The following is a 27,767-nucleotide window of genomic DNA, read 5'->3' on the forward strand; positions in this document are numbered from 1 at the left end:
TCCAATACAATAGTATTGAAACTGTACACAGTGTTTTCCATTTTGAGGCATAGATGATGAGAATTAAAGAAGATTAAGTCAAGCAATCCTGCTTGCTGACATTAACCTTTTGTCACTTCTCAAAGTACAGCTGGGCCTTTGTCTCTATGATAATGTTAAGGTTTGAGTGATCTAATCTATGGAGGGATTATTGGGACAGATTGAAAACTAAAAGTCTAAAACTAAAAGTCTTAAACGAAAACCAAAAGTCTAAGTTTGAAACTAAAAGTCTAAGTCGAAAACTAAAAGTCTAAGTCAAAAATGAATTTGGTATTTAGGATTGGGCATTTGGTATTTAGGATTGGGCATTTGGTATTTAGAATTGGTATTTAGGATTGGGCATTTCGTATTTAGGATTGGGCATTTGGTCATTTAGCCATTTAGGATTTAGGATTGGGCATTTAGGGATTTAGGATTGGGCATTTAATCATTTAGCCATTTAGGATTGGGCATTTAGGGATTTAGGATTGGGCATTTAATCATTTAGCCATTTAGGATTGGGCATTTGAGGATTGAGGAGTGTATGCAAATAAGGAGGCGTGGCCCAAATACTGGAGGCTGGGTTTGAAATGGCTGGTGCAGATGCACCGTATGGACAGCAGAGGGAGCTCCAGTCAGTCCAGTGCTAAGGAGCACACTGTAATGAAACCAAACAGAGCGAGTGAGCAGGTCTGGAGCGAGGACTGTACTTTATAATGTGATAACTTCAACTTAATGACAGCGTTGTATAGGGGTACTGGAACGGTACATGTATTCCTATTGAACCGAACCGGTAGCCTACGGGCGTCACAGTTCGGTGCACGAATTTACACGGAGAATACACGGTATAAAAATAAATAAAACTCTAAATAGCGATACATTTCGCTCTACTCGCGTTTGGTGTGAACGCAGCATAATAAACAGGCTGCGATATCAAGATTGCAATGCTGGAGTGTGTGTGTGCGCGCGAGAGAGAGAGGGGGAGGCGTGGGCGCGAACGAACTAGGTGTGTGTGTGTGTGTGTGATTTTGGTTGGGTGACAGTTGTAGGTTACAGTTTGACAAGATTTTAGAGTGTGACAAAAGCACAATGTTGTATTTTATTGCGAGTGTACACAAATATGCACACTTTGCAGTTTGAACTTTGCAGCACACACTCCAACATTGCAATCTTGATATCGCAGCCTGTTCATTATGCTGCGTTCACATCAAACGCGAATAGAGCGAAATGTATCGCTATTTAGAGTTTTATTTATTTTTATACCGTGTATTCTCCGTGTAAATTCGTGCACCGAACTGTGACGCCCGTAGGCTACCGGTTCGGTTCAATAGGAATACATGTACCGTTCCAGTACCCCTATACAACGCTGTCATTAAGTTGAAGTTATCACATTATAAAGTACAGTCCTCGCTCCAGACCTGCTCACTCGCTCTGTTTGGTTTCATTACAGTGTGCTCCTTAGCACTGGACTGACTGGAGCTCCCTCTGCTGTCCATACGGTGCATCTGCACCAGCCATTTCAAACCCAGCCTCCAGTATTTGGGCCACGCCTCCTTATTTGCATACACTCCTCAATCCTCAATCCTCAAATGCCCAATCCTAAATGCCTAAATGATTAAATGCCCAATCCTAAATCCCTAAATGCCCAATCCTAAATCCTAAATCCTAAATGGCTAAATGACCAAATGCCCAATCCTAAATACGAAATGCCCAATCCTAAATACCAAATGCCCAATCCTAAATACCAAATGCCCAATCCTAAATACCAAATTCATTTTTGACTTAGACTTTTAGTTTTCGACTTAGACTTTTAGTTTCAAACTTAGACTTTTGGTTTTCGTTTAAGACTTTTAGTTTTAGACTTTTAGTTTTCAATCTGTCCCAATAATCCCTCCATACTAATCAGGCTGATTGGATCACCATCTATACATGACACTGTTATGCTGATGAGATCAGGGCTGGGGAATTTCCGGTAACAAGCTGAATCCTGTACTTCATTTACATGCTTTGTTTGAGTGTCTCCACCTCTATGTAATCCCTCCCCCTTGAAAGGTATATAAACTACAATATATACTGCCTTAGTTAGACTTGACGATGATTGCAGCTACCAACAGCTCGGGTTCTCAATAAAGAATCCTGCTGAAGATACCACCAAGTCTCCTGGTCTTCGCTTCTGAGTTTCCTACACTTGAGAAGAGAAAGTTCACTTACCCATTTTTAGCTCATGGTTTATCATAAATGTACTATCAAATACACACGTACTACAACTAGTATTCAGCCCAGTTAAGTGATGTTGTGTGGCTTTTCAAAGAGTCAGAACGGATGAACAGTATTATCACGACCTGTGTCTGAATGGAGAGTAAACAACTGATCCCAGCAAGTGTTCCTTGACCTTAGTTCATGCTTCCTCTTTGGGTATATTTTTTTGGGAACTGATTCCTCAGGAACTGTTGTAAGTCACACTAGGTTTAGTTTGATGGGAAAGAATATCCCAAAACAAATTAGGACCTTTTAAGACAAATTATTGGTCTATTTAGTATTTTTTGATTTTTGATAAGGAGGATCAGTGAAATTAATGACAAACTAATTATCTGCCTTTCAGTAATGTTTATGATGAAGCTGCTGATGTCAATAGTTTAAATTATGATTGTTTAAGTGTATTTCAAAGTCAAAATATTTATTTTTTATTCTTATGGAGCCTGATTGATTTAGTTTACCCCTAAACTTTATTTAGTTTACCCCTAAACTTTATATAACATTATCTATTTAACATGTAATAACATGTTTACAGCTACTGTTATCCATGCATGAATCATTATGACTCATGTCATAGTTAAGGATCGCTCGTCAGTGGTTCATGATTAGTTCATATCTTCACTAATCATAAGTTCATATTGAATTAACTATTAATGGAGGTATTAGCACATGATTATTCATGCCCTGCTATTGTAAAGTATTACCGATTCACATTACCGTAAAACTTCAAATAGTAGCCCGGGCTTTTATTTTCCCAAATCGTCGAACTGCACCGGCTTGTATTTGAGACAGGCGTCTATATGAGACAGGCCTTTATAATTTAGTGTTGAGATGTTGTTCATTGATTGTATAGGCCCGTCTCTAATCTCTAAAAATCTCCAAATGCTCCACGTGAAACTGCGGTCTGCCGGTCTTCCGACCTTTTACTATCGCGTCAATTGATTTTGATTAATATGCGCGAGGGAGAGAGAGCAAGACAGCGCTCGCGTTGTTTGAAGACGTGAGAGTGAGCGCGCGCGGCCGGGGCGCTCTCTCTCTCTCTCTCTCTCTCTCTCTCTCTCTCTCTCTCTCTGCTCGTAACGCGCCCTGTCAAGCGCCGCGGTCATTCTATTCTACATCACTCATCGATCAAAAAAGGCTTTGGAGGGACAAAAAATTTGCTTTGGCGGCCGCCAAAAAGCGGAGGATCTGACGGTTTTAGAGGATTAAATACAACCCGGAACTAAAAAACAGACCCGGCCTCTATTTGAGACCGGCCTTTATTAACCCAAACCTGCAGCCACGCCAGGCGTGTAAAAGAGACAGGCGTCTATTTGGGACTCGGCTATTATTTGAAGTTTTACGGTAAGTAAATGCGTAGTTAACTACTACTACTAGTGTTGCTGTGAATGCCACAAGAATTGTGTTTTATATGTTGGATAACGAAAATTATTGAACATTATTTTGAGTGAAAAAAACTTGGTTTTAGTTCTAGTTATTATAGTTTATTAATTGACTAGTAATATTAAACTTTGCTTTTAATTTAATATAAATATTATACATGCATTCATATATAATGCTTTTAAACGTGTTCCCTTTCAGTTGGTCACTCTCGACGTCACTTCGTTCATAGACCTTTGGAAAAAGTTTTTGGGGCTGACCTGACCTGTTGAGATGGTATTCATCCCTCCTGGGATGGTGCCGCTCTTCTCTCTAGTAATATGGCATATAGTCTTAGAGCTCAAACATGACAATCTGGGGCTCAGGTCAGGAAGCAGACAGACTGGCTAAACTGACCGTCTGCTAGCTGTCTCATGTCACAGAAGTAAGATAAATCCCATCACACTGAGACTCTTTCACCTAGATCACAGACTGGGTCTCTATTATTATTATTAAGTATTATCTACTTTAATTTAGTTTAATTGTATTACTTGTTTTTTTTTTCTCACTGGATAACTGCTTTGAAAAATCTGCATGAATAAGACATTTTCATGTAATTTACTTATTTTCCAATTTTTACTATATTGCTTCCTTATTGTAAAAGAGTAATTTTCTGTAGTTATAGATAAAATTCAAAAACAAACATAACTTAATATCACTAATATCACTGTAAAAGCTGCGCTTACAGACGCTTACATCCACACATGTAAACACAACACTGACGTCTTCACTTCCAGGTCAAGAAGCTGTCAATCAAAAACTCAGTAGCCAATGAGAACACACTGCTACTAGCCCCGCCCCCACGAGAGATTTGTGTCAGAACAGCGAACGAAAACTCAGGGAGCGTAAACGAAAACTTCAGAAGCGTAAATGAAAACTTCAGAAGCAAACGAAAACTTCAGAAGCGTAAATGAAAACTCTTGAAGCGCATTTGTAAGTTTAGATCAGTAAAAGAAATATGAGGAATAGTTAGCAAAACATGCAGTGTATTAAAAACAAAGTAAAAAAAATTGCCTGCGATTCATTCTTTTACAGTTTCAAAGATATTTTATTCAGTTTCAATTTATATTTTCATTGATTTCTTGAAAAGTTACGTTCATTTTTATCGGCACAAAAATAATTCCATAGATTTAGGTCAGTGGAAATGTTGTTTAGTGTACTAAATGTGTGTAGCTTTCATTTTGATGTTAAAATATTATATACATGTATTAGATGAATTGCAGTTACTGTTAGAGAGGACGGTAGCATGTCTTCATAGACCCTTCAGCTGAAAGACAGTAAATCTGTGTGTGTGTGTTTATTGTTTGCCTTCTGTCAATAAACTCCAGATGTGGTGCATTTGTGTTGCTAGGTGAAATCTGCTATATTTCACGTTAAGATATACAATTTTGACAAAATTCTGGTGTGTAATTAGATTTGTATTGTTAAAGTTAAAAGACAAAACATTAATTATCATTTTCACCAGATTCTCTTGTTTAATTATATTAGATGAATTAGATGACTAAGCCGGAACTACCTTCTACACAAAACATTGTTTTAAATGAAAAAAAAGAAAGGCTGATTTTATTAATTGTTTCAAAGCCTATTTTAAAGGGGAACTGAAAGGAACACAATATATTTCGATAACATGTTGGTTATTAAAATTCTAAACATAAAAAATAATGTTAAAAACAAAACATATATGTAGGAAAGATTTAAAATGTTTCTCCCAGCCTTAGGGGGGAGCTGTGTTCTATGAGTGTTTCACTGTGTGAGTGACCCTTTCTTCACATGGGTGGAGCTGTTTTTTAATTCAGTTCTATTTTCCTTGTGAAAAGGTAAGGAGGGTTTTCACTGTTCTCTGTTACATCTATTTAATTTCTTTAATTATATTGGCCATCCATGTTATTTGAAGAAATATTTTACTGTTAAAGATGTTAACTAACATAGATGTGCAGTTATTTGCGATGGATGGTTTTGTATTTATGATATTGTCACCGGGTGACTAAGCCGGAACTAAAATTCGGTGCATAGTCCCCCGGGGGGAGCACTTCCGGCGTAACATCAGGCCGGTTCCGGTTTGCCGTCATGGCCGATCTAACGGGAAAACACGGATAAATAGTTTACAGCTGAATGAAATGAGAGTTGATTACGGTGGCAAGCGAGAGTGTATGTTTGCAGAGGATATAAATGGAGCAGTTGAAGGAAGGGGCAGATGATTAAAACAAACGGCGAGGTACGGAGAGTGAAGGACTGGCCAAAAGTGAGCAGACGGGCGATGGAGAAGATTGTCCCCGTGAGTGTGAAGATCAACATTTATGAAGAGTTAAGTACCCAATTCCAGCTTGCTGTACAAACATTGTGATTGAGTTGATGAAGGCATTGTGAAGATCGTCTTTTATGAAGAGTTAGGTGCCCAATTCCAGCTTGTTGTACAAACCTTGTGGTCGAGTTGATGAATGCATTCTGAAGATCGTCCTTTATGAAGAGTTAAGTACCCAATTCCAGCTTTCTGTACTAACATTGTGATTGAGTTTATGGAGGCATTGTGACCTATTAGAAGATCTGTCCATGTTCTCTGTTCTATTTCATGAGGTTGAAGCTGGTGATGGGAAGGCACGTTTGTGTTCCCGAATAACCCCCCTGTGGAGTCGCCTTATCATTGCACTTTCTCCCCCCCTCCGGTTGGAACCCGAGCAGCAGTTTGGATGATCCGGGTTGAATGGAGTGAAGGCTTAAACCCACTGTGAGGTATTTGTGGAATTGCAGTGCTTACAAGTTGAAGTGATTGACTCTCATCCTGAGGAAACGAGAAGGCCAGTCACTCACGCTGCCAGGATTCACTGATCTCGAAGACCGCTACTTCCTGAGTTCCTTGCGAGTTCCAAAGCTCCTCTACTGCAGGTACTTCAGCTCTATTGCTGCGTTACAGGAAGCGAGAAAGCCAGTCACTCACGCTGCCGAGGATTCACTGACCTCGAAGACCACTACTTCCTGAGATCATCACGAGTCCAAAGCTCCTCTATCGCAGGTATTCCAGCTCTATTGCTGTGTGCTAGAACAGAGAAAGCAAATAACTCACGCCGCCTTGAATCCACAGAGTTTGAGGACCGCCGCTTCCCGAGCTCTCCAAGAGTCCTAAAGCTCCTCTATCGCAGGTATTCCAGCTCTATTGCTGTGTTGCAGGAAACAAAAGAAGTCAGTTGCTTATGCTGTTCTGAGCCACTCACCTGAAGGTCACTTTGCCTGAGCTCCTGAGTTCCACTGCCGCGCCAGCCCTCACGTTGTATGGAGTTGTTCTCCTGGAGATCCTTGTAGCCCGTCCTGAGCCCCACCGTGATCTTAAGGAAACAAGAGAAGTCTGTTACTTATCCACTCTGAGCCACTCACCTGAAGGTCCCTTTGCCTGAGCTCCTGAGTTCCACTGCCGCGCCAGCCCTCACGTTGTATGGAGTTGTTCTCCTGGAGATCCTTGTAGCCCGTCTTGAGCCCCACCATGATCCTAAGGAAACAAGAGAAGTCTGTTACTTATTCACTCTGAGTCACTCACCTGAAGGTCCCCTTGCCTGAGCTCCCGAGTTCCACTGCCATCTGGAAGGAGTAGAAAACGCCAGCCCTCACGTTGTATGGAGTTGTTCTTCTGGAGACACTTGTAGCCCGTCTTGAGCTCCACCGTGATCCTAAGGAAACAAAAGAAGTCTGTTACTTACCCACTCCGTCTTGAGCCCCACCATGATCCTAAGGAAACAAGAGAAGTCTGTTACTTATTCACTCTGAGTCACTCACCTGAAGGTCCCCTTGCCTGAGCTCCCGAGTTCCACTGCCATCTGGAAGGAGTAGAAAACGCCAGCCCTCACGTTGTATGGAGTTGTTCTTCTGGAGACACTTGTAGCCCGTCTTGAGCTCCACCGTGATCCTAAGGAAACAAAAGAAGTCTGTTACTTACCCACTCTGAGTCATTCACCTGAAGGCCCCTTTGCCTGAACTCCTGAGTTCCGCTGCCGTCTGGAAGAGTGAAACGAGTTTAGCCGTCAAGGCGGATGCCCTTTTAAACCTGTTTTAATATTTAATAAAGACAAATTACTTAGTGTACCTTGTGTCCAGCCTCGTGGTGTTCTTGGTGTAGCTCCTCAGAGTGGTAGTTGGTACGGGTCGTGGTTTCTCCCCACCCCCGGCCTGTGACATAAATTGGCGTAGTCGGCAGGATTCCACTCTGAGTTGAGCAGCCAGGGGCACGCGATGGCGGATGAAGAACCGCCTGTAGGCCGGCCTCCGGTCACCCCTGTGTTTATGGGAGCCCCGTGGGCCCAGAAGTATGGTGGACCCGGATCGGAATTGAATCTGACTGAATGGAGAGCCCAAGTGGAGTATCTGGCGGGATTGCAAGGGTTGAGCGACTCCCAGAAGGTTCAGTTCGTCTTGAACTCCCTGGAAGGGGAAGCGAAGCGAGAGGTCCAAGCCGCATCTGCGGCCACTCGAGCCAGTGCACAAGCCATCTTCGAGTTCCTGGCAGGACAGTACGGCGATGCCACCCCTGTGGCCGTGCTCCGAGCTCAATTCTTTAATTATAAACAAGGGCCTAGACAAACTCTGCGGGCCTTCGCCCTCCGCTTACGGGAGCAGCATGCCCGGCTGAAGGGGCGCAGAGAGCATGGGCTGGGGGCAGAAGAGACCAGGCTATTGCGAGACCAGTTCCTCCTGGGCCTACGAGAAGGGCCTTTGCGGCAGAGCCTGCGCTTACAGCTTCGCAGGGATGCGACCTTAACCTTAGAAGACCTCCGCCGGGAAGCTCTGGCGTTGGAACAAGGTTATGCAGAGACGGTGGATTCGCCCGTATGTATGGCTGCCAGGGAGGTTAGTGTTCCGGTGCCCCCGGGGCCGTCTGACTGGAAACAAGATCTACGGGCAGAGCTCAAGAAGGATGTCCGTGAACAAATGGCCGAACTGTCTAAGACTCTCCTGGAGGAACTCCGTCGTGGGCGGCCTGACTCCTCAACTGTGGCTCGAGAACGTTCATGGTCAGATGGAGGACGAGACCCAGGCAGGCGCCCAGGTCGGACCAGCGGCCCTAAGTACCAGTGGGATAAACAGGGACGCCCGATCTGCAATGGGTGTGGAGAACCTGGTCATTACATCCGTCAGTGCAGAGCACGGCGAAATTCGCAAGGGTTTTTTTAGAACGACCGGCCACTGTGGGTCAAGTGGTCGGGACCCCCTTTATTGACCCTCCCCTAGCCCCAGCCCCAAGAGACAGCTTGGTCGGGCAGTGTCCGCTGGTCGAGATCCGTTTGAACGACACCGTGGTGCGGTTCCTAGTGGACACGGGGTCCCAGGTGACCTTGTTCTCGGATAGTTTGGCCAAAGAACTGTTTGGTGTTCGGTGCTTACCTGAGGCAGAAGCCCCATGGCTCGTTCTGCGAGGGGCTAATGGACTAGAGATCCCATACATTGGATACCGAGTTACAGACTTCGAGATCCACGGGACAATCATACTGCAGAAGGGACTCGTTATCGTTTGGGACTCTTGTTTAGGGGCACACCGGGCCTTGCTAGGAATAAACGTGATTACGGATTGTTGGGAAGAATTGTTTCGGATGGGGCCTGTTCAAACTGCCCCGATTGCCGAGAGGAGGTAGTGGAGACGCATTGTGGCTGATTGTCGACGAATACAGATAGCCAGTTCCCAACAAGATCGGGAAGATACCGGCCGGGTGGCCTGTCGCTATGCCCTTTCTGTCCCGGCCCAGAGTGAGGCCGTTCTCTGGGCTCGGTTGCCTGCTCGGGCTTATGGCCCAGACGATTGGGTCCTTGTTGAGCCCCATTGGGATTGTCAGCGAGTGGAAGTGGCACGAGGATTGGCTGTGGCCCATCGTGGACGAGTGGCGGTGCGAGTGCGGAACAGGAACCCCTACCCCGTCCATCTCTACCGGCATCAACGTCTAGCCCGGGTGACCCCGGTGGGACCCCAGCAAGTGAGAGAGGGCAGAGAGGTCAGCTTCTGCCAGGTGAGCTCGACAGTGGTGGAGGTGGCTCTGACGCACGAACCATCCCGGGCCGACGGGTCCGGTGGAGACCTGCCGGTCCATCTACAGGAAGAGTCTTTGCAAGGAGAAGGCCTGGAGGAGAGCCAAGTCTGTCAGCTTCAGAGTATGTTGGCCAAATGGCAACACGTATTCTCCTCTCATGAGGAGGACCATGGCTGTACAAATGTGGTGAAACATTCCATCCCCACGGGAGATGCAGCACCCAGTCGGGAGCGGTACCGGCCGGTCCCTCCGACCCTGTATTCCAAAATAAGCACCCTGCTGAGAGGAATGCTAGAGCAAGGGATCATTCGGGAGAGCAGTAGCCCGTGGGCGGCCCCGATCGTCCTGGTGCGCAAAAAGACCGGCACTTGGAGGTTCTGCGTGGACTATCGGACGTTGAATCAGGTCACCAAAAAAAAAACGCGTTTCCCTTGCCTAGGATCGAAGACTCCCTCACCAGCCTGACACATGCCGCTTGGTACTCTACCCTCGATCTCGCTAGCTGATACTGACAGGTACAGGTGGAGGAGAGGGACCGGGAGAAGACCGCCTTTACTACCCCTTTTGGCCAATTCGAATGGGACCGGATGCCCTTCGGCCTTTGCAATGCCCCCGCCACCTTCCAACGGCTCATGCAGCGGTGTCTGGGTGGGCAGCTGGTGGACACCACCTTGGTATACTTGGACGATGTAATAGTCTACTCGCCGGACTTTGCGTCCCATTTATTACATCTCGAGCAAGTGTTTCAGGCCATGGAGCGATATGGGCTGAAGCTCCAGCCCGGTAAATGCCAACTCCTCCGGAAAGAGGTTAAATTTCTGGGCCATTGTGTTGGGGCGGCAGGAGTCGCGGTAGACCCAGACAAGGTGTCGGCTGTCCAAGACTGGGCCCCTCCGAGGACTGTACGGCAAGTGAGGTCGTTCCTGGGTTTTGTTGGGTACAGGCGGTTCATTAAGGACTTCTCCAGGATTGCTAAGCCGCTAAACCAACTACTGGCCGGCTCGGGTCGCTCGCGGGGCCGTGGATCCCCCTCGGTCGCCTGGGACCAGGCGTGCGAGGAGGCCTTTCAGAAACTTAAGCGGGAGTTGCTACAGGCTCCAATTCTGGCATATGCAGACTTTGCACAACCCTTCATCCTGTACACCGACTCCAGTAACATCGGGCTAGGAGCAGTGTTGGCTCAGAAACAGCAAGGAGTGGAGCGAGTCATCGCTTATGCGAGCCGAAGCCTTCACCCTGCAGAGCGAAATGATGCCAACTATAGCTCCTTCAAGATCGAGCTGTTGGCTATGAAGTGGGCTCTGTGTGAAAAATTTAAAGATTATCTATGGGGAGCCAAAGTACTGGTGGTTACCGATAATAGCCCGTTGGTTCACTTGCAAACGGCTAAACTGGGGGCGGTCGAACAACGGTGGGTGGCACAACTCGCTAATTTCGACTACCAGCTCCAGTATCGGCCAGGGCGGAAACACACCAATGCAGATGCCTTGTCTCGACTACCTGTGGGCAGCAGCAATGGACGTCCACCCGTACCACCTGTAGATGAGGAGCTAATGGTTGGAATAGTTGAGGCGCCTGGGGCGCAACAGGAAGAAGTCCCGGCAAGCTGGGGATGGGATCCGCAGCGTTGGAGGAGACTACAGGGAGAGGACGAGGGGCTGGTGGCCATACGAACTTACTTGGAACAGGGAGAACCCCCTGGAGCGGCAGAACGGTATGGCCAGACACGGACTGTGGGCAAGCTCTTGGGACAATGGGACCGGCTTTGTTTGAGAGACGGAGTAGTCTGCCGTAACATCCAGGATTCTAAAACTAATGAGACCGTGTGCCAGTTGGTGGTGCCAGAAAGTCAAGTGCAGCACTTGCGACGGGCGTATCACGCTCAGTTAGGACATCAAGGGAAGGAGAGGACTGTGGCGTTGGTGCGGAGGCATTTCTATTGGTTGGGGATTGAGGCAGCTGTGGGCCTGTACGTCCAGGGATGTGCCCGGTGTATGTTGTTCAAAGCTAGAAGAGAAGCTAAAGCCCCGTTGGTCCCAGTACAGCCTAGGGCCCCCTTACATATGATTGCCATGGACTTCCTGACGTTGAGTCGACCCGCTGACCTCTGCCAGAACATTTTAGTGGTGACTGATCTATTTACCAAATATGCGTGGGCAATTCCGACTCCGTATCAGACAGCAGCCACCACGGCGAATGCCCTCTGGAGGGCAGTGTTCCAGCCATTCGGGTGCCCCGAGACCCTGCATTCCGATCAAGGACCCAACTTTGAGTCTCGAGTGATTCAGGAGCTGTGCCGAATCTATGGGTGCACGAAGACTCGCACCACTCCATACCACCCACAAGGGAATGGGGGATGCGAACGGTTCAATCAAACCTTGTTGGGACATCTGGGGACGTTAGATGTGGACCAACAAAGCTGGTGGACAGATAGCCTTCCGGCTTTGGTGCAGGCCTATAACAACAGCGTCCACAGCACCACGGGGTATGCCCCAGCTTATTTGATGTTTGGGAGGCATATACGTTTGCCCACCGATCTACTCCTGGGGACGATGGCAGCTGGAGAACCTTCAACCCGTACCGAATGGGCACATCGACATCATTGGCAACTCCATGCGGCCTACGAACGGGTCGCTGATCACATTGGTAGGGCGGCTACCAAGAACAAACGGATATACGATCGAACCGCACGACAGGCCCCCTTGCTACCGGGAGAGCGGGTGTTGGTGCGAGATAATCGGCGGCAGGGCAAGGGTAAGCTCAGCGATAGGTGGGAAGCTACGCCTTATGTGGTGGAGAGACAACAGGGTCCGAACCAGCCAGTTTATATCATTCGACCCGAAGGAAGATCGGGGCCGGAAAGGGTACTGCACCGGAACTTGCTTCGCCCGTGTCCAAATTACCCAAGGCTTTGGCCGCAGCCCCAGCAATACCGATGGCGCAGGAAGCACCCCTGGTAGGCCGGGCGGTGTTACCAAGGGGCCCAGACATCGAGGCCAGGGGAGCAGAGCCGGTCTCCCCGCCTAGGCGGTCACAAAGAGAAACCCGAGGAGTGCCCCCAGAGAGATATGGGGAGTGGGTAGCAGAGTCCGGTTCTAGGGACTAGAACGGAATGGTGGGGGAGGATGTCACCGGGTGACTAAGCCGGAACTAAAATTCGGTGCATAGTCCCCCGGGGGGAGCACTTCCGGCGTAACATCAGGCCGGTTCCGGTTTGCCGTCATGGCCGATCTAACGGGAAAACACGGATAAATTGTTTACAGCTGAATGAAATAAGAGTTGATTACAGTGGCGAGCGAGAGTGTATGTTTGCAGAGGATATAAATGGAGCAGTTGAAGGAAGGGGCAGAGGATTAAAACAAACGGCGAGGTACGGAGAGTGAAGGACTGGCCAAAAGTGAGCAGACGGGCGAGGGAGAAGATTGTCCCCGTGAGTGTGAAGATCAACATTTATGAAGAGTTAAGTACCCAATTCCAGCTTGCTGTACAAACATTGTGATTGAGTTGATGAAGGCATTGTGAAGATCGTCTTTTATGAAGAGTTAAGTGCCCAATTCCAGCTTGTTGTACAAACCTTGTGGTCGAGTTGATGAATGCATTCTGAAGATCGTCCTTTATGAAGAGTTAAGTACCCAATTCCAGCTTTCTGTACTAACATTGTGATTGAGTTTATGGAGGCATTGTGACCTATTAGAAGATCTGTCCATGTTCGCTGTTCTATTTCATGAGGTTGAAGCTGGTGATGGGAAGGCACATTTGTGTTCCCGAATAACCCCCCTGTGCAGTCGCCTTATCATTGCACTTTCTCCCCCCCTCCGGTTGGAACCCGAGCAGCAGTTTGGATGATCCGGGTTGAATGGAGTGAAGGCTTCAACCCACTGTGAGGTATTTGTGGAATTGCAGTGCTTACAACGTGTGAATTGTGGAGGGATTGCTTTATACACAAGTGTGAAGAAGATTTAACTATTCCGTTCGCTCCAATTTTTCCTGGGATCGTCAAGCCCGTGTGGGGTGGGGAAGTTTATAGTCCAGCTGTGTAGATGTGTGCAGGTGCCGATTGACTCTCATCCTGAGGAAACGAGAAGGCCAGTCACTCACGCTGCCAGGATTCACCGATCTCGAAGACCGCTACTTCCTGAGTTCCTTACGAGTTCCAAAGCTCCTCTACTGCAGGTACTTCAGCTCTATTGCTGCGTTACAGGAACCGAGAAAGCCAGTCATTCACGCTGCCAGGACTCACCGACCTCGAAGACCGCTACTTCCTGAGTTCCTTACGAGTTCCAAAGCTCCTCTACTGCAGGTACTTCAGCTCTATTGCTGCGTTACAGGAACCAAGAAAGCCAGTCACTCACGCTGCCGAGGATTCACCGACCTCGAAGACCACTACTTCCTGAGATCCTCACGAGTCCAAAGCTCCTCTATCGCAGGTATTCCAGCTCTATTGCTGTGTGCTAGAACAGAGAAAGCAAATCACTCACGCCGCCTTGAATCTACCGAGTTTGAGGACCGCCGCTTCCCGAGCTCTCCAAGAGTCCTAAAGCTCCTCTATCGCAGGTATTCCAGCTCTATTGCTGTGTTGCAGGAAACAAAAGAAGTCCGTTGCTTATGCTGTTCTGAGCCACTCACCTGAAGGTCCCTTTGCCTGAGCTCCTGAGTTCCACTGCCGCGCCAGCCCTCACGTTGTATGGAGTTGTTCTCCTGGAGATCCTTGTAGCCCGTCATGAGCCCCACCGTGATCCTAAGGAAACAAGAGAAGTCTGTTACTTATCCACTCTGAGCCACTCACCTGAAGGTCCCTTTGCCTGAGCTCCTGAGTTCCACGGCCTCGCCAGCCCTCACGTTGTATGGAGTTGTTCTCCTGGAGATCCTTGTAGCCCGTCTTGAGCCCCACCGTGATCCTAAGGAAACAAGAGAAGTCTGTTACTTATCCACTCTTAGTCACTCACCTGAAGGTCCCCTTGCCTGAGCTCCTGAGTTCCACTGCCGTCTGGAAGGAGTAGAAAACGCCAGCCCTCACGTTGTAAGGAGTTGTTCCCCTGGAGACGCTTGTAGCCCGTCTCGAGCTCCACCGTGATCCTAAGGAAACAAGAGAAGTCTGTTACTTATCCACTCTGAGTCATTCACCTGGAGGTCCCCTTGCCTGAGCTCCTGAGTTCCACTGCCATCTGCAAGGAGTAGAAAACGCCAGCCCTCACGTTGTATGGAGTTGTTCTTCTGGAGACACTTGTAGCCCGTCTTGAGCTCCACCGTGATCCTAAGGAAACAAAAGAAGTCTGTTACTTACCCACTCTGAGTTATTCACCTGAAGGCCCCTTTGCCTGAACTCCTGAGTTCCGCTGCCGTCTGGAAGAGTGGAACGAGTTTAGCCGTCCAGGCGGATGCCCTTTTAAACCTGTTTTAATATTTAATAAAGACAAGTTACTTACTGTACCTTGTGTCCAGCCTTGTGGTGTTCTTGGTGTAGCTCCTCAGAGTGGTAGTTGGTACGGGTCGTGGTTTCTCCCCACCCCCGGCCTGTGACAATATTTTTTAATGGGTTGTAAATTCCATGTGGTGGAGTATATATTTCTGTGTATTGTATGGTGTTTAACGTTTGTCGGAGTATTGTGAGTTTTGTTCTTTGTATTTTGGATGTATTTGACATTAATTGTCATATGCGGAAAGTTATTTTTTCCAATCTTTGTGAACCCCCGTGATTTGAGTGTTATTATAACTGCAGCTAAGGCTATGCTGTTTCGTTTTATAGTTTTGTATGCATTTTTATTTTTGATATTGGTTACTAACAGTTCTATTTTCCTTGTGAAAAGATGTTGCGGTGTGCTGCATAGTGGCTGATGCAGATAAAGAGCCCAAAATAAAGCTACTGTGACGACCACGATATTTGTGTCCTCCTCATTCAACCATCATTCAAACACAACGCAGAGACATTTGGGGGAGCACACAGACGAAAAGGGTTACATATATGACGTTTTTCCCAACACTTAAATGAACATTTGTGGTTATTAGAGTGCAGCCTTGTTCGATGACGTCACTGGCATGGTACCACTGTAGGCTACTAACGTCATGTCAGGCTACTCTACTGCTACTCTGACTGAACTGACTGACAGTATGGACAGAGAACTGTACAAGTTAACACTAAAAAACAGCATTAAAGTAAGAAATTGAATCATCAAATGAAGTAATAAAACTGCATAGCTTACGTTACATCATTAGGTTTTCCTTTAGTTGAAACCATTAAACAATATGTGTAAACAAATAATTTAAAGAACAAAAGCATTTAAGCTCTAGCAGCACGAATTAAAAAGAAACCACGCTAATAAATAGGGTTGGTTAGCGAAACCGGACATGCCTAATTTCGGTGCCACTTAAATGCCTCAGCTGTCGGTTGAAATATTTGCCCTCTGGTTCCTCAAAACGGACATAAGAAACATCATCACCGCATGGGATCGCTGGTTAACCCTTTGATGTGTACGATCGTTCACACTGGTGTGATTAGAACGTTCAGATCGCGTGATCATCAACTTCTAAATTAAATCTGCGTTCGCGTGTTGGCTAGCGCTGAGCCAGAGAGACAGACGCGCTCAAGCGCAGCTGGACCCCACGTGATCCGAGATGATAACTTATCTTATAGCAAAATTATTTTGAGACATATACTTCCTTTAAGTTTCGTTGAGGGAGACAGGTTTAAGAACAGAAAACGCAAAGTGCTGTTAGAAACTTAAAACACCGTTATCCTTGTGTCTCTGAAACGTCTGTCAGCAAAGTGCCTTTTCTCATTTAAGCATAAATTGCTGGTGGCGCCCCTGCATGTGGATATTGTTTTTCTCAATATAAACGTGAAACAACCACGATAATCATATGCTGACTCGAGTGTGTGTGTACAGTCTGTACGATATCTGGCGCAATCTGCTTTATTAGGCGTTTTTTCCCGTTCGCGCTGCTTGAGCATGCTTTTATTAATGCTTTTGTTTTTTATATTTTTTGTTTACATAGGCCTACTGTTTAATGTTTTCAACTAAAAGAAAACTTTAACATATATTGTAAGCTGGTTGTGTATATTGCCTAATTGGAAGCTTGTTCAGAAATGGTAAAAAAAAAAAAAACGTCAAAAATAACGTCTTTTTCGTTAAACGTCATTTAAAGCTGCAGTCCCTAACTTTTTTAAGTTAAAAATAATCCAAAATAATTATATTAAAAAAAACATTCTGCCAGTGGTCAAAACTATCTAAAATCTATCTGAAAACTACATTCGAGCATGTCTTTGCGTCATTATGTCACACCCGTACACATAAAGAATGAGTTTCGGCTAGCCGGCTTTACTGCGCGTGACGAGATGTTTAGATGTATAGGCTTTTCTCGCAGCACTTTACATATTATTACATTTTATTTTGTTATTATTACATATACATTTTACATTTTATTTTTAAAGTTTGTGGTTAAGAATCGTGTAAAAAAAATCCCTTATTTTGGGGATGGATTCCGGGAAATCTCCCTTATTTTCAATGTTCAATGTTGACAGGCTGGCGTACGCACGCTTTGTACATGAGGCCCCAGGTCTCTACGGTAGCATTTTTCGACAAGTTAGCACGTTTCGATAGAGCAGGGTGCAGCGGGTGCACGGCTTTGTATTACAGAGGACAAATTACGGGTGTGGACATGGGATGGAGTTCAATTGTCTGATTGACTTAAATATATGAGAATGATAGTCAAAATACCATAAAAGCGCATGATTTTATGTAAATTAATATGAGAAAAGTCTCAGCTGAGGTTTTTCAGCAGCTCAGTTAAACATGATGGCCCTGTACTTTTTAAATGCAGATTGGATAAAAACACAGTGATCACAGTTCACACCTGCAGTGAAGCCCCTCCCACAACAATTCACCAATAAATACTGGGAATATTCCCATCATCCTACAAGAGAAGCACAAACTCCAGGAGTAGCAGCTGAAATCTGTGTGACTGTTAAAGATGGAGTTTATTAAAGAGGAGATTGAAGACATGAGTGATCCAGAACCATCCAGAATAAAACATGAAGATACTGAGGAACAAATAGGTTGGTGTCCATTCTTGATTCTTCATTGTTGATGCTTTGGTAGATGTGAATTAATAAGCAGTATATGGATGATAAATGATGGAGAAATGTATTTAAATGATCATAACCTTGTATATAGCAGTTGTCAAACATATTTGTACTATATTAACAAGTGAATGAGAGAACAAAAAGTGAAAGATCTGAGCTCTGTTGTTTTCTGCTATTAAATAAGGGTTCACTTGAACTGATTCTAACTGTATTTCTGTGTATTTTAGACCAGGTGAGAGTGAAAGAGCAAAGACAAGAACTGAATGAAGTGAAGGAGGAACATCGTAACTTTACAATTCAAAGAACAAAAGCCAAGAAGACGCACACCTGCACTCAGTGTGGAAAGAGTTTCTCACTGAAAGGAAACCTTTACACACACATGAAAATTCACACTGGAGAGAAACCGTATACATGCACTCAGTGTGGAAAGAGTTATTCTCAAGCATCAACTCTCAGTGTTCATCTGCTCATTCACTCTGGAGAAAAACCATTTAACTGTGATCAGTGTGGGAAAGATTTTATTTCATCATCACATCTAAAATCACACCTGATAGTTCATTCAGATGAGAAGCCTTATGTGTGTTCTCTCTGTGGAAAGAGTTTTTCATGGCTGAACAGTTTTAAACAGCACCAGAAAACACATAATGAAGTGAGAGATTATATGTGTTGTGACTGTGGGAAGAGCTTTACTACATCTCGTGATCTGAAAACAGCACCAACGAATTCATACTGGAGTAAAACCTTACAAGTGCTCATATTGTGACAAGAGTTTCACTCAGTCTGGATCTCTGAAAACACACGAGCGAGTTCATACTGGAGAGAAGCCGTACTACTGTACTCAGTGTGAGAAGAGTTTCACCCAATCAAGTAATCTGGGGAAACATATTAGAAAGCATTGTTCTGTGTCACAGTGAGCAAATGTTTTGTTAGATTCACATAAAGTAAATGTGTAGTTAGTTACCTAATAAACTAGTGTTGCTGTGAAATGCCACGAGATTTGTGTTTTGATTGAACGCTTACTCAAAGAAATAACAACAGTTATACAATAACAAAATAAATCAGTTATTGTTAACCCTCTGGGCTTCTTCAGTCTAAAATGACCGAAAACTGTTACGTTTTGAAATGTAAAATTGTTTTGCTTCATCGGAATGCGATGAAACTTGGTGACTTTTGTTGTATTACCTATGTGAACACACAAACAAATCAAGGAGATGATTCGGATATGTTAAAGGGTCGTAAAAAAAAGTCACACTTGGCTTCTTCGCGGTCAAAAATGACCGACATAGGAAATGAATGTGAAATACGAAAAAATAGGAAACCTCAGATAAACTTTTGGTGGTACAAACTACAAATCAGCCACTGTGCAGAAAAAAAGTGTACAGCAATGAAGGAGTGACACTCTAAAATATGGAAGAAAAAAAAATACCCCCCCCCCCCCCCCCCCCACACACACACACACACACACACACCCTAGCACACAAACACACACAGAAATGAACTGGTAAGACTGCAACAGCACATTTTGAGAATATGCAAAATAAAATCAATAAATGAAAAGAAAATACAAAATATACTCTTTCTCGCTCAAATGCACACACACACACACACACACACACACACACACACACACACACACACACACACACACACACACACACACACACACACACATCACTCACTCGCACACACACACACACACACACACACACACACACACACACACACACACACACACACACACACACACACACACACACACACACACACACACACACACACACACAAATTAACTGGTGTTAACAAATAATTATTGTGTTTGCTCTTATTTTAGCCTAATAGGTGTTCCTGATATCTGTTGCATATGCAACAATACATAAAATAATTACAGTTTGTATGTATATAGTTAAAATAATATTTAGTATTATTACATTTGTATTCCTCTTTTTTAACCTACAGTTTGATAATGATAAGGCAGTTCTGAAGGCGAAAGGGGGTCAAACACAGTATTAGTATGGTGTTCCTAATAATCCTTTAGGTGAGTGTATATAACAAAACAGGCGGAACAAGTGTATTTAATTGTTCTAGAAAGTAACGATGGTGCCGCCGCCCCCTCAGTGGTCCGTTGGATTGCGCGTTAAAAAGTTAAACTGGCATCATAAAGGAATTATGCTTAGGGCACCAAAATGGCTAGCAGCGGTACTGGGTGGAGTGCCTCTGTTCCAACACATCATCCATGAGGACAAACCAGTTCAGCAGTGGGTTTCCCACTCACACCTTCACCTGTACCAGGACACTTGCAATCCTAAGGCAGATCAAATTAACCATGGCTTGTTAACAACAACAGCACAATAAATTTCAGTAAAGATGTGTGTATTAACTTTCTTACTTTGTATTTTTTTTTTTTACCTGCATGGGAGTTGCCTTCCCCAGCAGACCCATTTTCTCCAGAATAATAATTGCTCTAAAAAAGGAGAAAAGGGGTGAAAAATATTAACACAGGGGTGCAATCTTAACATTAGTGCATTGTTAACACTGCAAAATATGACACATCAGGACATACAGACAAAATACTTCAGAAATCATATTTCTGGATACTCAAATTTGGTTAAAACCTTTGTAGACATAGCTTGCATTACAGCACTACAAAAACACATAAAAGTGAAACCCCATTGCCTTATCTACTGCTTTTCTTATTGTTGTGGGCTTTATAGGGTGAGTGATATTTCTTATAATACACAAGTGAGACAGCCCAGTGCAAATATTACAATAAAATTTAATTTATTTAGTTTAGTTTATTTATTTATTTCATTTACATTTTGCTGTCTGCTCCTTGCTCACTGAAACAATTATTAAAGTAGGCCTAATATTGGCACAAGTTTTGCCTCAAACTACCAGACAATGGTGACGAATGAGTTAAGATGAAGTTTATAAGAAAGAAAAACTTGTGGCTTATAACTCTGGGTTCTCTAGCTATTTGAGTAAATGAAAACATAATACTTACATTTAAATGTGAATTTGCCGTCCACCAACGAACTCTCGAACTTTAAATAAAAATGCTGTCGTCACCAGTGCAATGACTTATGGGGTATGATAGGCCGCTTGCCCGCTTAGGATCCATTTATGCATCCTCTCTTTCAAGGGAACGTGAAAATAATTCAGAAAAACAGAGCAACATTTTTTTTCCATGAAAAATGATCTCGTAATTCTGAGATAATTAACTCGTTAAATCAGAAAAACATAGTAGATTTTTTTTCTTCAAGTGAATGCAATACGCTTCCGTACGCATCCCATCCAATAAATCGCAATAATCTTTGTTCTTTGTTACTATTGATACTAAATAAAGTCTCAAATTTCAAATTACGTCCATTTTCTTACGAAATTCGGTAACGCTTTAGATTACAGCCTGGAAAGTACTGTGTAATTAAGAGGAATTTACAGTGTAACTGTCTGTAATTATAGTGTACCTATAAAGTACTTACATGTAAGTATAAGGGAACAATATGTAAAGTTTGGGGAATAAAGGGGTAACAACCAGGAGAATTAAAAAAAATATTTATACTGTAAGTATTATAGAACTAAGGGGTACTTATTCTACTATTATGATACAACAATCTTACATTTGGGAGCAATTTAGCAAGAACATACACTGCGTACCTTTTTGTAATAATTGTGTACAAATACATACTGTATAGGCTTTTTAAAAATGATATGCATATCTATGCATATCTATTTTTTTTTATAGTGCAGATGTTTATAGTTGCAGATGGCAAGAAAAGCTAAGACTATTGCAAATTTTTTTAAATATGGGAAATATATCTGGTTTCATGTGGTTACAGGGTAAGGGGTGCTTGTATAATAAATAAAGGTTTCTGAGTCAGTGACATAAGATTGTGTGTATGCATTTTTATTTTACTTACCCTGTAACTACATGGAACAAGAGGGTAACAAGCACCACTTTAATTTACAGCCCGCAATGTCACACTTACCCTTTTAACTACATTGAACAAGGGGGTAACAAGCACCACTACATGAAACAAGAGTATCTTTCCCCAATATTTAAGCAAAAGTTGCAATAGTTTTTGTTTTCAGTGCACTTTTGTTAAAAAGATTACTTCATAAATGCATAGATATGTACCCTGTGATTTTTAAAAAGCCCATACAGTATGTACTGGTTCACCATTATTTCAAAAAGGTACCCCTTTGCAAGTATGTTCTTGCTAAATTGCTCCCAAATGTAAGACTGTTATATCATAATAGTACCCCTTAGTTCTATAATACTTACAGTATAAATAATTTTGTAATTCTCCTGGTTGTTACCCCTTTATTCCCCAAATATAAAATATTGTTCCCTTATACTTATATTGTAAGTACGTTATAGGTACACTATAATTATCAAAGGTTACGCTGTAAAATCGCTTTAATTACGCAGTACTTTCCGGGCTGTAATCTAAAGCGTTACCCGAAATTCAAAAACATAAATACCGTTTTGGCGCTGTGGCGTGAGATCGCTCTGGCTCAGCTCAAGAGAAGCAGCAGCGCGGATCGCACATGATCTCCTCCTGCCTTAATAATACCAGTTACAGCGCGAAATAAACATGAATGAGCATCTGAAAGTGTGTTAAAAGATAGAGTACAACTTATCGAAATCCGTATCATGTCACATGGAATCGCTCAATCAGTGGAAAGACGTCAGTAATACAACTTGTAAACAATGTCATGCAACGTCACATTTACCTCAGAAAAACCATATGTGACTATAAACTCGTTAGTCAGCTAGAAAAATTAACTCTTAAAGAGGAGCATTTTGCTAAATATATGCACCATATTACATATTCATTATAATTTTTTATGTTCTTCGATATTTAATGCATGTTTGAATAAATCTGGCAAGTTTTTATGACAGCCACCATTTAAATGTTTATATTTCATAACTTTATTATTATAAAAATAAATAAAAGTGTAATTTAAGTGTTTGTATACAAATCAGTTCATTTTTACCTTCAATATTAAGGCTAATGAAGCCTATAGGCTACAACTGACTCCCATAGTTTACAGCATTAGTTAAGAGATTTGTTTTCCTTGAGAAAATTTGCCATGTATTGTACCTGATATCCAAAATAATCAATATTGAATCGAATCGGAATCGGAATCGAATCGAATTGCAAGCTTGTGAATCGAAATCGAATCGAATTGTGAAATTTGTGTCAATACCCAGCCCTATTAGAAAGTATTGTTCTGTGTCACAGTGAGCAAATGTTTTGTTAGATTCACATAAAGTAAATGTGTAGTTAGTTAACTAATAAACTAGTGTTGCTGTGAATGCCACAAGATTTGTGTTTTATATGTTGGAGAACAAGAATATTATTGAAAATTATTTTGATTGAACGCTTACTCAAAGAAATACCAAAATGAAAAGAGACACAAATGCAGAAAAACAGCAACAATCAATTATTTTTAACTGTTTTTCTCTTGATGTCATCTTAGTTTAAATTACTGATTTGAAGTGTATTTATTTATTTATTATTATTATTTTGTGGCTATTGCACTATGTACAGCACTTTGGTCAGCGCGAGCTGTGTTTAAATGTGCTATAAAAATAAATTGTACTTACTTACAGATGGATCCAAAGATCCAATAACTGGCAAGACGGGTTCAGTTTTATTCATCCCAAAATACAACATTAACATCCAAAAACCACTTCAGATCAGCTCTCAGTCTTCTCAGTTGAAATAATAGCCATTATTTTAGCACTGCAATGGGTTAGAGGAAGTTAAACCGCATATGATAGTAATCTGATCAGATTCCATGTCCTCGCTATCAAGTATTCAGAGTGGAAATCTATATTGCAAGATCTTTTAGATGAAATAAATCAATTCATTTTAGATTAACTCAACCAAAACTGTATGTACAGTTTACCTGGGTTCCAGTGCATGTGGGTATTGAGGGAAATGAAAAGGTGGATACATTAGCAAAAGAAGCCCTGAAAGCAGACAGCATAATTATACAAGTTACACTTAGCAAATTAGATATTAAAGTTATCATTAAAGATACTATAAATAAAAAGTGTCAGGATACATGGGATCAGGAAGAGAAATGAAGACATTTATAAAGCATCCAGAAATAAGTGATGGTTAAAAAGAACAGTAGAAGACGGCAGGAGGAAACTATGCTTACAAGGATGAGAATAGGGCACACAAGATTAAACAGCTGCCGAAAGTTAATAGGAAAACACCAGACTGGATTATGCATTCATTGTGGAGAAGTGGAAAAATGCAAAACATATACAGTACTCTTGATGTGTAGAAAGTACTCTGAAAAAAAGGAAAGAACTAGAGAAGGAAAATGGATTGAGTTAAAAAAAAAACTATTGAGTTTGCCTGGCACACAATCTATAATTAAGGATGTTATGATCTTTATGAAAGAAACTCAGGATTTAGGTTTTATTTATTTTTTTATATATTTTTTGTTATATAACATATATAAAATTACATCCCAATGAGTTCACACCTCAATCCAGAAGATGGCGGTAATGCACTTTGTTTGCAAACTGCCACAAAAAAAAATACAGATGAAGAAAAAGTTCCTCATTGGGAAGTTTTGTTGTGCTCTGGTGAACATGTCTGAGCGTTTCTTCCTGTGGTTTTGTCTTCCCGTGGATTACTCTTGGACTGTTTATTCTCTTCGTGATTGTTTGCTGGCTGGCCTGGACTGTTTTCTACTGTGGACTGATTTATGTAAGTTTGCTGCCTGACTTTATGCCTGTTTTCAGATTACGAGTTGTTTTGTCTCTATGTTGTGTTTGTTTAAAGCGCGTTTAAAAAATCTCCACATATCATTTTGGTGGATTGAGTCTGTGGAAATTTCGTTTAAATGGGTTTAGCTTTCATTTTGATGTTAATGTATGTTTTAGCCATATCTGTGACCTGTGTATTAGATGAATTCCAGTTATTGTTAGGGAGGACGGTAATAAATGTCTTTTCTCATGCATCCTTCAGCAGAAAGACAGTGAATTTGAAGGTGTGTGTGTGTTTATTTATTATTTTTATTTTATTTCAGACACGTAATGGTCCATATTACAAAGACAAAAAAGAGACACACATAAAAACAATACATTTATCTCCTGTATCATTTATCTCCTGTGTGTGTGTGTGTGTGTGTGTGTGTGTGTGTGTGTGTGTGTGTGTGTGTTTATTGTCTGTAGGGCTGCACGATATTGGGAAAAAATGACATTGCGTTATTTAATTTTTCTGCGATATGAAAACAATTTCACCAGATGACTTGAATAGCTCTATTTGGAAAGAATGAATCATTCTAGAATGACTGGGATGATTTTGTAATGAAGTAAATCTGCATAGAAAGTAAACAATTACAAGCATATAGAACAAAGATATAAATGACTTTTTTTTTCAGGTAAATCTAACTGTATTCAGGTACAGAGTCAGACATTGAATAATCAAATGTAAAATAACACTGCATATAGTCTTCACTGTATAAATAAAATATAATTAATTTAATTATCTTTGTTAAAGGTACACTAGGAATTTCTCCCATCTAGCGGGGAAATTGTATTTTGCATTCAAACGAATACTATGCTCTGACTCTAGTGCCTCGATTTTTCAAATGCGTGTTGCAACTATGGTAGCCGTTATGTACCAATAAGCTATGACAACATGTAGGCATGAAATGCAACCGTTATTACATCAAACATAGCCTATGATGCTATTCGTCAAAGAGCCTGTTTAGCTTTTAACTATACATGTTCTACTGTTATGCTGTCTATATAATAAAGTACACAACCAAGCAATGAAAAAAAGCTTGTAATTTAGACCGTAACATTGACTTACCTGTCGAAAAGAAAGCAGGCAGCTTTCGCGTCCCTTTCGAAGTGTTTCTCCTTCACAGTGGCGGATTTAGCAAATTGGGGGCCCAAAGCGAAGGTACGTATGGGGCCCCCCATCCCATCTTTAAAAGAGAACGGAAAAAAAAATGACCGACTAAATGGTGTGGGTAAAGCTAATCTACGGGAAGTAAAGGTTGGAGAGGAGAAAAAAAACCTTCCCCTTTAAACCCCATACACTTCTTTACTCCAAAATTAAGATGGAAAGCAGAGAACATACAAAGTGTAGCACTACACAAACTAATAGTCATGATGGAACCCAACAGAGAATATGGTTTTGGATAACACCTGTCTTTGCCAAAATGCCAAGAAAACCAGCACTGTTTATTCTTTCTTTAAGATCAAATCAATAATATCAATATATACCAGCAAGACAAGTAGGCCTTGTTAGGGTAAACCCCCACAAATGGTCAAATACTTAGCAAAACATCACAAACAGCCATATACTTAGCAAATATTGCCAAGATGAATAATTTACTTTGTATGAGTGAGTGAGTGAGTGAGGTTGCAATTGGCATTGCACTTGTGATTGACATTTCAAACATTCTACAAACAAACAGTTTTGTAGGTTTATATTAGTTTATATATTTTTATAATGTAAGAATTTCACAGTTAATCTACAAATTAATGTTGAGATAACATAAAGACAGTATATTTTAAATACTTGTTTAATGGCATCTTTTTATGAATGAAGGTCAGTATCACTGATACTAATACAGCTATTGATGTCTGGATAAAAAAATATTTTTTCCCCTAATTTTAAACATTAATTATAGCCATCCAACATTACAGTGTATTTGAAAGCCAAACAATTAACATTTATTAGGCTTTTAATTAACGTGACCTTCAAACAATCATCACATAAACCCATAATAAATGTCATATTTAATTTTGCCCTTTCTGTAACAGGATATACAACTTATCCTCAACTAGCGTCACTCACAGCTGCTGCTGTAGCGGCATGTATCCCCAACAGTAGGCGTAAAAAAAAGTTTGTCATTTTTGGCAGCGTTGCCAAATACATCGGTGTCTTTTTGCTTTTTTTTGAGCAGCTTGGGTAACTTTGTTTCATTTTCGCGTGAAGACTCGTCTTACTTCGTTGTGTACTTCCCAGTCCTCCTGTCACTGTCTGTTTATCTTTCGCCGTTACAGACTAGTCAGGGCTCGAATTTCGGCGCGGGATTGCGGGTATTGCGCATAATTCTAATCATTCCCGCAGGTCTCCCATTTATAATGCGGGAAATTCCCGCAATCGTAATCCACACAGATAATAAAATAAAATCATTCATTTAACAACTATCTTCCAGACGCAATTTCACAAACAGCGTGAGTGTTCAGCGGTGCCGCGCGTCTTCTATCTCTTCTCATAATGTGTTGTGCAAGGCAGGCATCAAGCGCTGCGGCGATAAAACACACTCGCGTTTTGGAGTCGGGACCATAGACTGTAAGGTCGGGACTCGGGACATGACGGAATATTCACTTGCACAATCGGGCCAGCAGTGCATCGTGACTGAACTACTGAAGTCTTTTTAAGTCTTACCAGTTTAAACATTCAAGCGATTTTAAACTAATCAGTGCTCGCGCGCTCTCTGAGAGATTATTTTCTATGCGCACATTCATAGAAAATCCGCCTCAAAAACAGCTGGCCAGTAACTATTTTTCGCGGATTATATTGCTTTAACACGCAAAATTGTCAATTTCAGTCTTTGTGAGAAGGCTATACTCTAAACACAGTCGGTTTTGTCTTTAATAAGCATAAAACGCATGCCAGTATAATGAACAGGATCTGTGCACTAGCTCTTAAAGTGACGGCAGCCATATGTGTCTGTCATTCATTTTGTTGTCAAAACAACAAAAGATAGCTTTAAGTTAAAGGAATCAGGATTAATAGCCTATGGATTTAATTTATTCAGGACTAAAATACTACCCAGTTTTATTTTCCATTTGATTACTTTATTCAGTTTTTGTATATGAATACTAGTGTTAGACCCATTGAAAAACTTTTCTCTTTAATTATCTTTATTTGTATCTTTATTCTATTGTATTTATTTGTGCTACTTTTTTCAATTTAATTAAACAATTTAAATCAAGC

At 42.2% G+C, this 27,767-nt stretch overlaps 2 protein-coding genes and 1 pseudogene across 2 annotated transcripts in view; 2 read left to right on the plus strand and 1 right to left on the minus strand.

Annotated features, from left to right (window-relative positions):
* Nucleotides 1-27,767, minus strand: part of LOC130097323 (gastrula zinc finger protein XlCGF7.1-like) — a 362,909-nt gene that overhangs the window by 185,431 nt on the left and 149,711 nt on the right. The gene's annotated exons all lie outside the window — the stretch shown is intronic.
* Nucleotides 1-27,767, plus strand: part of LOC130097297 (uncharacterized) — a 298,549-nt gene that overhangs the window by 176,901 nt on the left and 93,881 nt on the right. The window lies entirely within an intron of this gene.
* Nucleotides 17,499-18,759, plus strand: LOC130097324 (gastrula zinc finger protein XlCGF7.1-like; annotated as a pseudogene).

This window comes from Rhinichthys klamathensis, unplaced genomic scaffold (assembly GCF_029890125.1).
Source record: "Rhinichthys klamathensis goyatoka isolate OS25496 unplaced genomic scaffold, OSU_Roscu_1.1 h1tg000216l_1, whole genome shotgun sequence".
Classification (NCBI taxonomy): domain Eukaryota; kingdom Metazoa; phylum Chordata; class Actinopteri; order Cypriniformes; family Leuciscidae; genus Rhinichthys; species Rhinichthys klamathensis.